At 38.9% G+C, this 11,941-nt stretch overlaps 1 long non-coding RNA gene across 1 annotated transcript; it reads left to right on the plus strand.

Annotated features, from left to right (window-relative positions):
* Positions 1 to 2,312: 2,312 nt before the first annotated feature.
* LOC122996465 lies at positions 2,313 to 3,346 on the plus strand. The gene is made up of 2 exons (XR_006406979.1): positions 2,313 to 2,611; positions 3,069 to 3,346. It is a non-coding gene; the product is annotated as an uncharacterized LOC122996465 (long non-coding RNA).
* Positions 3,347 to 11,941: the final 8,595 nt, after the last annotated feature.

The following is an 11,941-nucleotide window of genomic DNA, read 5'->3' on the forward strand; positions in this document are numbered from 1 at the left end:
ATCTGGTCTGCTCAGAGTAAAAACAAAGATAAAATCTTGTGATCAAATGTTGAGTAATGTAGCGGTTATGGTTAAAAATCAACAACAAATGAGAGAAAAAATACAGCTTCTGTGCTCCCAAGACTCGGCTGAAAGAAAAAAAGTGGTGCAGACACAAAAAATATTCCCATTGAAATACATTTGAAAGTTGTGCTGAGTGTCATGAAAAAAAATTGGAAAATTCGTGTCCATGTACACGAATCTATAGATTAACTATCCGACCCTAGTAACTTTAGTCTATGTGTGGCAGTGTGAGGGTTGGGAGGACTATGTATGATAGGAAACCAACTACACCACTTGGGGAATTGCACCCCGGGAGATATGTACAACGGAGAAATGGGTATTACCAGTTACCAATAACCTTCAGTTCACAATCAGACAAGGCACACAGACTCTATTGAGGGGACAGAGACGTGATTCAAAACAAAAGTATTTTTATTGTCAAATAAGAAAACTGGAAAATGGTTGCTGAAAGACAAATTAGTGATTAAAAGACAATATGAAGTTGTAAAAATATTTATTACAAAACTATTTAATATAATTAAAATCTTTTACCATTAAATATAAGGGTGTTACTAATATTTTCAAAAAGACAAAAACCTGAGTGGACTGAGGCTGTTAAATGGGGTAGCAGACTACGCAGAGGTGTGTCTAGGAGTGCTACCTTAAACTCACCACAACCTAAACTCACTCACACAGCAATGGGTGAACCACTTGTGTATCCCGGTGCTTTGAATCACAGCAAACAGTGAAGGGACCTCCTCCAGTAGACTGGCCCTCAGCACCACTAAACCAAAGAAATAAAGAGAACTACTAACAAGGTTAAACAAAATACAGATGCCAGTTGGTTCTACCCTACTACAATGTTTAGAATATGACACAATGGCAACACTAAAGGATGGGCAGGTGAAGACCTACAAAAGAAACATATGATTAATATTGTTCTCCACCTGCGTTGGCAAATTAATTCAAGTTTGGTGCGGGCCGTTCTTACCACCAAGGTATTGAGAAGTCTATAAGCAGGAAGACTGACTGGAGGCACTAGCAAGGAAGCTAAAACAATGGTTCAAGTTAGCCATCTATAAATACAGCTACTTTCTATCAATCAAATAGCCTACATACCTCTGACCAGGGCACATGTGTTTTATATAATCTTGGCCTTAGTGGATTGGTTAGAGGAGGAGTCAAGCCTGGGGCTGTGTTCACTGACACTGCACGTGACACTATTCACTTGCACTAAGGGAGCATTCCCCACCACATATGGAAGCTGCCAGGACATTGCATCTTTATTTCCCACTGTTAGACTCTTATTAGACTTTCTTAGAGTGTAATTTGTGACACATTACAACAGAACTGTACCGTTAACTAAAGTGAAATCACATATCAGCTTTACTTTCTAAAATGGTCCAAACAACATCCTGCCTGACCCTGTTAATGTATAACGATAAACCAATAAAGTAAAATAACAAATAAGGAAATCAAAATATATTTCTCACAGATTTTACCATATTACTCACGGATTTTACCGAGTTATGTGAGTCCAGTCAAGTCTAGTCTGTGCATTTTGTCACATCAGAAGGAGATTATCCACAGCTGCTCCAAGGTCCGAATAACTCCCAGGAATTAATTGCCCGGTGGTTTCAGCAAGAAAGCAACACAGACTTGTGTGCAACATGGACTTTAGACAAGAAAACAAGAAAGACAGATGACAACAGCCCATTTTCTGCTCAGACAGGGTTCTTCATGCTTTGTGCCATTTTGGACTTTCAGCATCGTCACCACATCACCACTTTTAATGGTAGGTGAATGAAGGGGTTGGTTTATGAGTGGGGGGTGTCTGTGACAGGCTGGATGGTAGTGATAGCAGTTTGCTACAGTATCTGTTATTGCAAAAGAACCCCTCAAATATGTTCTGTTGTTAGTACACAATACCTGCATGTTGTGAAATATATTCTCATACATAATAAGGTGAACAGTAAAACAAAGTACATTTACACTGATACCGTTTTCGATGCCTCAATCGGGTAGATATGAGTGCATAGGTGCATATATTATCATGTCATATTGTTTTATAATGAGCTAATTTTGTATGGCTTTTAGTTAGTTCTATCTTATTTTATCTGTTTTGAAAGGTGATATACAAATAAAGTTTCTTATTATAATTATCACATGTTTGTTGTACAGAACTGTTAATGAGATAATGGCCCTTTCATTATCAATTACAATCAGGGTAATTCCCACACCTGTGGCTTTTCAGATTCAATCAAATGGGTGGGTATAAAAAGGCATGCAATCACAATGCATAATGATACACAATGGCTGATTTGGCACTGTTGCAGGATGTGGCAAATGGAAGACTTTGGAGAGAGTGAATTTTCAGAGACCAGCAAGATATGCTGGCCAATGATGATGAGTGGCTTATGAGCCAGTTCCGATTTACATGACCTGTCCTCTTGGATCTCTGTGCTCTATTGGGCCCAGTGTTAAAGAGAAGCACCTGCAGAAAGCACACCGTACCAGTCCTTCAAGTCCTGATGAAACTGGGATTTCTAGCAACTGGCACTTTCCAGAGGTAATTGGCTGACAGGTCAGGGATATCTTAGCCAATCTTTAGCCATGTTATGCCAGACATGTTAGGAGGTATAATTGGTTTGTCGCATATGTACATAAAGTTTCCTTACATGGTGGGTGAACAGGCAAATAAAAAAGTGCAATTTGTAGCAATTTCCCTAATGTAATCGATGCTATTGACTGCACTCATGTTGCTGTAAGGGTGCCAAGTGAGAATGAATTTGCTTTCATTAATAGAAAGCATTTTCATTCCCACGATGTCCAAATTTTATGTGATGCAGACATGTTACTAACAAATGACTTGATGGCCTGGGTCAACCCATGACTCATTGAGACACAGCAGTGTTGGGCGCAGACTCAAGGCTGGAGCTGTGCATGATTGCTGGCTTCTAGGCACAGATGATTAATATATTAAACTCCAAATACTGCAGTGCCTAATCCATTTACTGACTTTGCAGGTGACAGTGGATATCTACTCAAGTGGTGGCAGTTGACCCCTTTCCCCAACCCACAGACTGCAGAGGAGAGGAACTACAATGTGCGCCACAGCCAAGTACAATGTAGTGGAGCACACTATGGGGCTTCTTAAGTGTTGTAACATAACATTTTTATTAATATAAAACATAACCAGGTCTGAATATTGGAATATGTCGGAATATGTCAAGTTGCCAAATAGATGATGAAATAGATATAACTGCTAATTTATTAAATAAATAATTTTTGACCACTTCCAAGAGCCTGGCAGGAGAGTGTATGAGTATTTAACTCTACTATGTAAGTTATATTCAAAAAGTAACGTCATTTTTCCAAAAACAGCTGTTGGAAATGGGCGGTTATCTTATAATCAGGGTCGCCTTATATTCGTAGTATTATTTATATTCATACCTCAAGCCCCAGTATGTAATGCCATCGAGAGCTACTGTGACTAAACGCAGTGAAAAACACTTTGAGAAGACAGATGAGCTAAAAGTCAAGCTAGCTCTGACCACCAACTGCTGAACAGCTCTCACAAACAAAAGCTAACTTACATCACAACTTTTCTTAAAACTCCTCCTGGGTTCCCCAGTGGTACGCTGCCAAAACATTCCAGGTGGATCTCACAATCTAAAATTATTGTTCTGAATGTCAGAGTAAGTGGATTGTTAAAATATTTTGACAGTAATTGTTTGGGTCAACGGGCATATGCATGTAAATTGGAGACAGAGAACACTAGAGAACACTACACTACAAAGGACTTGTGAAAAGGCCTGTTTGTGAAAGGTCCAAGTGTTTTTTCAGAGGTCAAAAAGAAACTGAATAAATGAGATGCTTACTGGGTTGCAGTACTAGAGAAACAAATATGTAAATAAAAATTGCACTTTTTTAGTTAATTTATGATTTACTGTATACTTAAGAAATAAAGTCAAATTCTCTGAATCACATTGTGTCGAATCAAATCATGTATTGCACTGCATGCATTGGCAGTTGCTTCATGTGTGTCTTTAATGTACTAGTTTGTTGGCAATGCATCGAGATGCATCTTGCATCGGTTTCAGTAATACAGATGCACATCCCTACTGAACACACAACACATCACTTTGCACAGTGATATGCATGTTCCAGAGATAGTGTTACTTTGTTAAATGGTCAGCAGAGGGTGCACAAAATCAATATTACCCTGACTTAGTATATGCTCAGTAAACAAGTATACAGTATTTCCATCATGCTTGCCCATTTCACCTACTCCTTTTTCCTCCTTCCCTGCCACTGAACCTCAGAAAGAGGAAACAGATTTTCAGGTCACAAAAAGGCCAAAATCCAAACACTAAATTCTTTGGTAAAATTAAAAATCTTTCACAGTAGTGTACTGTGTAGAGGTTATTAACATACTGTATGTATACAACAGACTGATAATCAGTTAGATGAAATATGAAGAGAGTAATCAAGGATCACAAAACACAGAAACAAAAGGATATAGGAAGACATTAATAAATGGAATGACAAACTGAAAGTTGAAAGCCTTTTAAAAAGTATTTTGGAAAATCCCTTTAAAAAATGACTGTTATTATTAACCACCTTTAATGATCATTTTTTAAGTGTCATAATCAATTGATATTAATGTCTTACTTACTTACTTAGGCACATTTTTTTATTCTGTACAAGTATTTTGATGGCTCGATCAAGACTGTATACATTGAAAACTTTTTTTCTTTCAAAAACAGTTTATGTTTGTGAAAAACAGAAAAAGAAAAACAGGTGTCAAAAATGGCATAAGAAAAGTTTGGACGGGCCCTGTATTCTGCTTGTTGGTTTTTCTCTTTTACTGTAAAATAAGAATGAATCACTGTGTGTGCATTATACTGGGCTCAGGTTATTACTGAGCTTATCAATGAGCCTGTGTGGGATGTAAAAACATGGAAATGACCCATTAACCCACTTCCTCCATCTGAGCTGCTGGTGTTTTCCTGGTAGATTACAGTGACAGGTTTTCTGGCGTTTGTATTGTTAATGAGCATGACCGTTAGTTCACTGTGAGGATGAAGTGTAGGGTAAACACACTTTAAATGTATTTAATCAAAATCTTTTGACATATCGGTTAGTTATTTACACTGTTACTGCAATAAGAAATGTGTCACAGTGTTAGGAGACACTGATTTTCAGTCCATTTAGTCCAAGACACTGATTTTCAGTCCATGTTCCATGCCATGTCATTCCAAACACAAATACATTCTTTGACAAGACAATATTGTCTTGTCAAAGAATGTATCTGCAATTCAAAGTCCAGCTGTTTTCCACAGATTAACAGAGCTAATAACAGTGAGGCAGAGTCACGATGGGATCCCACGGGGTGTGTGTGTGCCGTGTTCTGGCTCCGACGCAGTTTTGCTCTGTCCTCTGCATGGCGTCCTATCCCACCGGGAGCATTTAAGAAGCAGAGCGTCTTGATTGTGGGGAAGCTATCTGCCTTTTAAATTCAGTTGCACTCCTACTACAGTAATTATGGCAGCCTAGTCAAAGCTGAAAAAGCACCCTTAAGCTACTGTAAATACTGCAGTAGCAGGGCAATTAAACTGCTCAATTTTGTGTTTCTACTATGGTTAAGTAAACTATGTAGTTAAATGGTTTCTTTTTTATATACCTTTACTAGTCTTCTTAGATCCTAGTGCTGCATTTGACACCATTGATCATCACATCCTATTACAGAGACTGGAACATTTAATTGTCATTAAATGAACTGCACTAAGCTGGTTTAAATCCTATTTATCAGATCATTTTCAGTTTGTACATGTTAATGATAAATCCTCCCTGCATGCAAAAGTTGGACATGGAGTTCCACAAGGTTCTGTGCCTGGACCAATACTATTCACCTTATATATGCTTCCTTTACGTAATATTATTAGGAAACATTCCATACATTTTCATTGTCATGCAGATGATACCCTATTATATTTGTCAATGAAGCCAGATAAATCCAATCAGTTAACTAAACTCCAAGCATGCTTTAAGGACATAGAGACCTGGATGACCTGCAATTTTCTGCCACTAAACTCACACAAAACTAAAGTTATTGTGCTTGGCCCTAAACACCTTACAAACACATTATCTAATGATATAGCTACTCTGGATGGCATTACCCTGGCCTCCAGCACCACCGTAAGGAATCTGGGAGTTATCTTTGATCAGGATATGTCCTTTAACTCCCACATAAAACAAATTTCAAGGACTGCCTTTTTTCACCTACATAATATTACAAAAATCAGGCACATCCTGTCTCAAAAAGATGCAGAAAAACTAGTCCACACATTTGTAACTTCTAGGCCGGATAATTTCACTTCCTTATTATAACGCTGCGCTTACAAGTCTTTAAAGATTCTCCAGCTGGTCCAGAATGTGGCTGCATGCGTACTGACAAAAACTAGGAAGAGAGATCATTTCTCCCATTTTAGTTTCACTGCACTGGCTTCCTGTAAAATCCAGAATAGAATTTTAAATCCTTCACCTCACCTACAAAGCCCTTAATGGCCAGGCACCATCATACCTTAAAGTGCTCATAGTACCCTATTACCCCACTAGAACACTGTGTTCCTAGTTTCTCCAAAAGTAGAATGGGAGGCAGAGCCTTCAGCTATCAGGCTCCTCTCCTGTGGAACCATCTTCCCGATTTGATCTCTACATATAAGAGTAGGCTTAAAACTTTCCTTTTTGATAAAGCTCATTGTTAGGGCCAACCAGGCTTGCCTTGGACCAGCCCTTGGTAATGCCGCTATAGGCCTAGACTGCTAAGGGACTTCTCATGAGGCACTGAGCTCCTCTCTACCCCTCCTCCTCTCCATCTGTACACATTCATGTACCATTAATAGACTAGCAGGGACCATGGCTGCAGGGACGCCATGGTGTTGTGGTCCTGTGGGTGTCCTGCCTTGACACCACACCTGCTGTTATTGTTACTACTCATATTTCTGTTATTATTATCGTTTTATTATTATTGTTGTTATGCTTCTCTGTCTCTCTTTCCCCTTCCCCCCCTCCTTCTTTCTCTCTCAGCCCAACCGGTCAAGGCAGATGGCCGCCTACCTAGAGCCTGGTTCTGCTTGAGGTTTCTTCCTGTTAAAGGGGAGTTTTTCCTTGCTGCTGTCGCCAAGTGCTTGCTCATAGGGGAATTGTTGGGTCTCTGTAAATTAAAGAGTACAGTCTAGACCTGCTCTATGTGAAAAGTGCCCTGAGATAACTTTTGTTATGATTTGGCGCTACATAAATAAAACTGAATTGAATTGAAAAAATTATTTGTCTGTTTTAATTGTGTTTATTGTTGATATAAGATCGGGAGTATGCACAGGGGGTTTTATTTTGAAAATTGACCAGATGCTCTGTGCTGTTTCTGTGTCTGACTTCCTGCCTAGCTCGATCTGCTCCATGCAGCTTGACGCATCTTCTGTCAAAAACAGACAGGACGCGTATCTTTAGCACAGTAGAGTGGAGAGCCGCTTCTGGGACACTTCTGAAATGCGCTGTGGTGGGATCATAAGCATTTCTGTGTGGCTAGAGTGACTGGAATCAGCTCTGGTGGCCATGTCAGAGCTGGAATGTCAGTCTGTCTCAGTGGCTAATTGTCACAGCAACTAAAATAAATATTTAAAACCCTGTTGTCCAAAAGGCTTTTTCAAGACTGTCCTACTAAAAAAACCAACACAATAGGTTGTAATGTCAGTTGCCCAAAAGCGACATATAATTACATTTGAGTAACAGAGGCCATCTGGAGGCCGTAATAATAATGACAGAGGAGCAGTTGTACAGTTTAGATGACGTATATAAAAGTTGACAAATTTCCTAATTCAGAGGAGGTGGGGTGGTGGGAGGCTGTAATATAGTTTTTTTTTTAAAGAAAAACATAACTATAATTGTCCCCTAACCTTAACCCTGAGTTATTATTATTGTATAGGAGTATGCCCAAATACCAGTATGTTATTCAGCAAAGCACAAATAGTGGAGTTATTTTTACAAATATTTGTTTCATGCAAATATTTTAGAAAATGATTTGTTTTCGAGAAGAAAAAAAAACCCATGTCAAATACCAGCATGCAGATTGGTTACATCACTATCTCAGTCTTTCTCCTCTGCTCTGCTGTTACATCTATCAGCAGGTCTCAATGAGGGGAGTCACATCCTCCTGCTACATGATGCACATTTCCTAATATGGACATCACTCCCAGAGTTGGAGGTGTGCCCCAGAGATAACGCTGAGCTATTGACACACGCGAAGTGCTCCCAGGGGACTCTCCATAACCTATTGTTCCCCTTCTCCTGTCCACAAAGTTAAGTTGTAAAAAATAGGCAATAAATGAAAAGTGCAAAGCAATAATCACCTTTGAAGTTCTTCCCTACACATTACAGGGTGTGCTGTCTCTCTGTGTCATGGGTGTATAAATAAGTAGAGGTCTGTCTGTAATGAGTTGATGAGTAAAGCTTTAGCTCAGTAGTCAGCACAGTCATCTATGATCTGGGAGACTCTAGTTCGAGACCCGGTGTAGGGACCTCCTTTGTAAGGTAGTTTATTCATGAACACTTATTGTAACACTTTAATGTTCTAAAATTAAAAGCGTAATAAAAAGAAAAACAGGATTTTTAAACCTCTTTCCACTTTTATTTGAATACAAATACAAATATTTTTGCTGCCTCAACAAATACAGATACAAATACAAATACTGGGCCCTCTGCACATCCCTATTATTGTAGCCATGATGACGGAGGAGGCCTAACTTTAAGAAAGTAGTAACTTAACCTTAACTATAACAAAGTGATAATTTTAACCCAAACCATAATCTCTCCCTAAGCCTAACCAGACCTTAACCACAGCGTTGTCACATCATACAACATCATTATTTTCTAACATTGATGTGTAACAGTCTTGGCAAGCACAGACAAATTATGTTGTCCTCCCGATTACTGCCAATAGGGTCACCAGATTAGAAGACGCTCCTGTGTGTCATTCTGGAGTCACATGCTCAAATAACATATAGCCTTTGTCTAATTTGGAAGGCTTGTTGTTTTCTTCACAGACAGCCATCATAAAGAGACGTCTGTAAAATGATGTGTAGCTGCAGTTGTGAAAAGGCCTATTGTTTGCTGACATGTTAGCCAGAACAATCTCACAATGATACTCATCAGTTACAGTCACAGTATGCAGGAGTGGATACATCAGTAAGAGGATTCTTTTAGTCTTTTCTGGAGCTTGACCTTGATCATGAAAAGGAAGAACTTTAAAATATTTCATCAAGTTACTTTTTGTTCCGATATGATGCTTGACCTAAGCAGCAACAGTTTCTCATGTTCATAGAGGCATTTTTAGATGATTTCAGAATCTCATCTCAATACTACTTTGATCCGGGAAAGAAAATTACAATTTTTTGCAACTTTTCTTTACTGCTAGTGTCAAAACCAAAGAATTACAATGTCCGCTGGTCTGTTTGTCCATTTGTTCATCCAACAGTGGTTCAAGGTGTTGAATGCATTTTAATACAATTCAGGTTTCTCAAACTAGGTATCCATCGTGGAGTTGAAAAGAGGCTCTTCTTGGTTGTAATCGAGCTCAGGGTCCAACATGTCACCTTTGCTGGGACAGAATGACAGTCGATCTCCTAGCACCCTGTCCAGTTCCTCGTAAAAGGGACAGTTTATCCTGTCCTTACCAGACTTGTTGTTTGAGTCCTTGGCTTATCTGAAAGCATTCTTGAGGTGTTTGATTTTACGTTTGCATTGCTACCATGATTGACTGTAACCATTACCCTTCATCTTTTTCGAAATCTCCTCATAATCGCTGCGATCATTGCAATATGAATCATCCAGTTTCCGTTGTACTGATTCTTTGGCCCAAATGGAAATTAGACAGCATGTTTTTGTGTGTACTCCATCCATGAGAATCTATTTTCAATGTGGCCCAGGACACATTCATGTGCACGCTGCTAAAAGAATGTGGCCATATGCGGCCCAGACCACCTCTGAATATGATCTGAACAATCGGATCTCAATGTGTCCTCAATGCGTCTTGGGTGTATTCACACCTGTACTTAGAGCTGTCCGCTTGTAATCAGATCACCCAAGACGCTTTTTAATGCCAACTGTGAACAGGGCCTCTGCCCTGCTTTCAACCATCCCACTTCTGCTCGATTTAGTTAACTCAGACTGCTGAAGCTGCATATTAGCTTCAGGTGAAATTTGGAATGCATTTTTACACAGAACAAGGGCTGTGGATTTAATCCCCCATTTCTTACAGTGTGGTTGCATTCTGAGAGAACAGCTTCAGGGTCAGTATAGAGTTGGGATTGTTACAGCGACCAAGACCCAATTCCACATCCATAATGGCACATCAGTATGGTATTAAGACAGACTTGAAAAAACCCAAACTTATCCTCTAAGTTCAAGTAAAGCTGAACATAGTTACAATAGAGATACTATAGGTTACTATTTGCTTATGATAATATACAACACTGTATCAGTACATGACCATTGGTAGGAACTACATTATCACAGAAGAGAGACAAATAATCTTGGAAAGGTATCACATTATCTTACTGGCAAATGTATCGCCAGTATATTACCTTAAAGGGGACATATGATGCTTTTTGTGATTTATATACTGTTCTGATGTCAGATGTTCAACATGGTCACAGGTCCAAAACTTGAGGTGAACTAATGTAAAAAAGCACCATGCAAGTCAAAAACCAGGGCTTCACTCTGCTCTGAACACTTCATTTGTAAAGTTACTTCTACTTGCTCCTCGTGATTATGTCAGATTGTTTGCCCACGTCCACAAATGGCCATCTGTTCCATGGCCTTTGTTACTAAGGTTGTTCCATGGGTTGTTCACGTCGTCCACTCTCATAATTCAGATCTGATTCAGGCTTGAACATGTACAGATGTATTTGAGAAGTTTCCATTTCCAGTAACGAAATCCTACTACTACTACAGTGTCTCCTTTATATAATTGTAAAATGGCTTACAGTGTTTTACTGTAATGTTTCTGAGAGTACAATACAACAATTGCTATTACAGTACCATCTATTGAGCAGTGACACAAAGTAACAGTAAGTTACAGGTCAGTAGGTTGCAGGTCGTCACAGTGTGTTAATATACATAGGCCATGAATGGTATTACAGTGTACAGTATGTGATTGTCACGGTGACAGAAGCCAGTATTGGTAAAGTATCTGTCAAATCCAATGTGTACTGTGTAAACAGACACTAATCAGAAGGAAAAAAAGAGTGAAAGCATTGCAATTCACTGTGTATGTTGTAGTTTCTTGTGCATAACGTACTACCTGGTTAATGATGTTTGAGGGTTTTTCGACACAGAAAGCTTCCTTCTTTTCAGTTTTTATTATGTATCTGTGCAGTTACACAACACTCCCAAATGTCCAAACATGTGCTATGGAGTTCACATAGAGGGCAGGGGTGGATCAAAAGTTGAACCAGTTTCAAGAAATTCTAACTGAAATCAATACAAATAAGATCTTTGTCAAAAGAGCTTAAGATAGCAGAGGTTTAAGTAAATATGAAACCACATGATGTTCCACAAATTGGGTTATAAAGGAGCAGATGCAGTGTAAATCCGCTGGACCCACTGCAACAGCATTACTCGCCATTTCAATTGAGAATCAATAGAGCTTTTAACTCACAGCTAAATGAAAAGCCCATCACAAAGGCTGTGGTGTAAATTGTGATTAGTGATATATTAATAAGTAAAAAGGCATATATTTTCAGCCAAATAAACAGCTGTCTGCTATTTTGTGATAACAAGTTGGGGATTACCTACTGAACATAGTTAAACATTTACGTTTACAGATTCAGCCTTAAAA

The sequence above is a fragment of the Thunnus albacares genome, chromosome 14 (assembly GCF_914725855.1).
Source record: "Thunnus albacares chromosome 14, fThuAlb1.1, whole genome shotgun sequence".
Lineage (NCBI taxonomy): Eukaryota > Metazoa > Chordata > Actinopteri > Scombriformes > Scombridae > Thunnus > Thunnus albacares.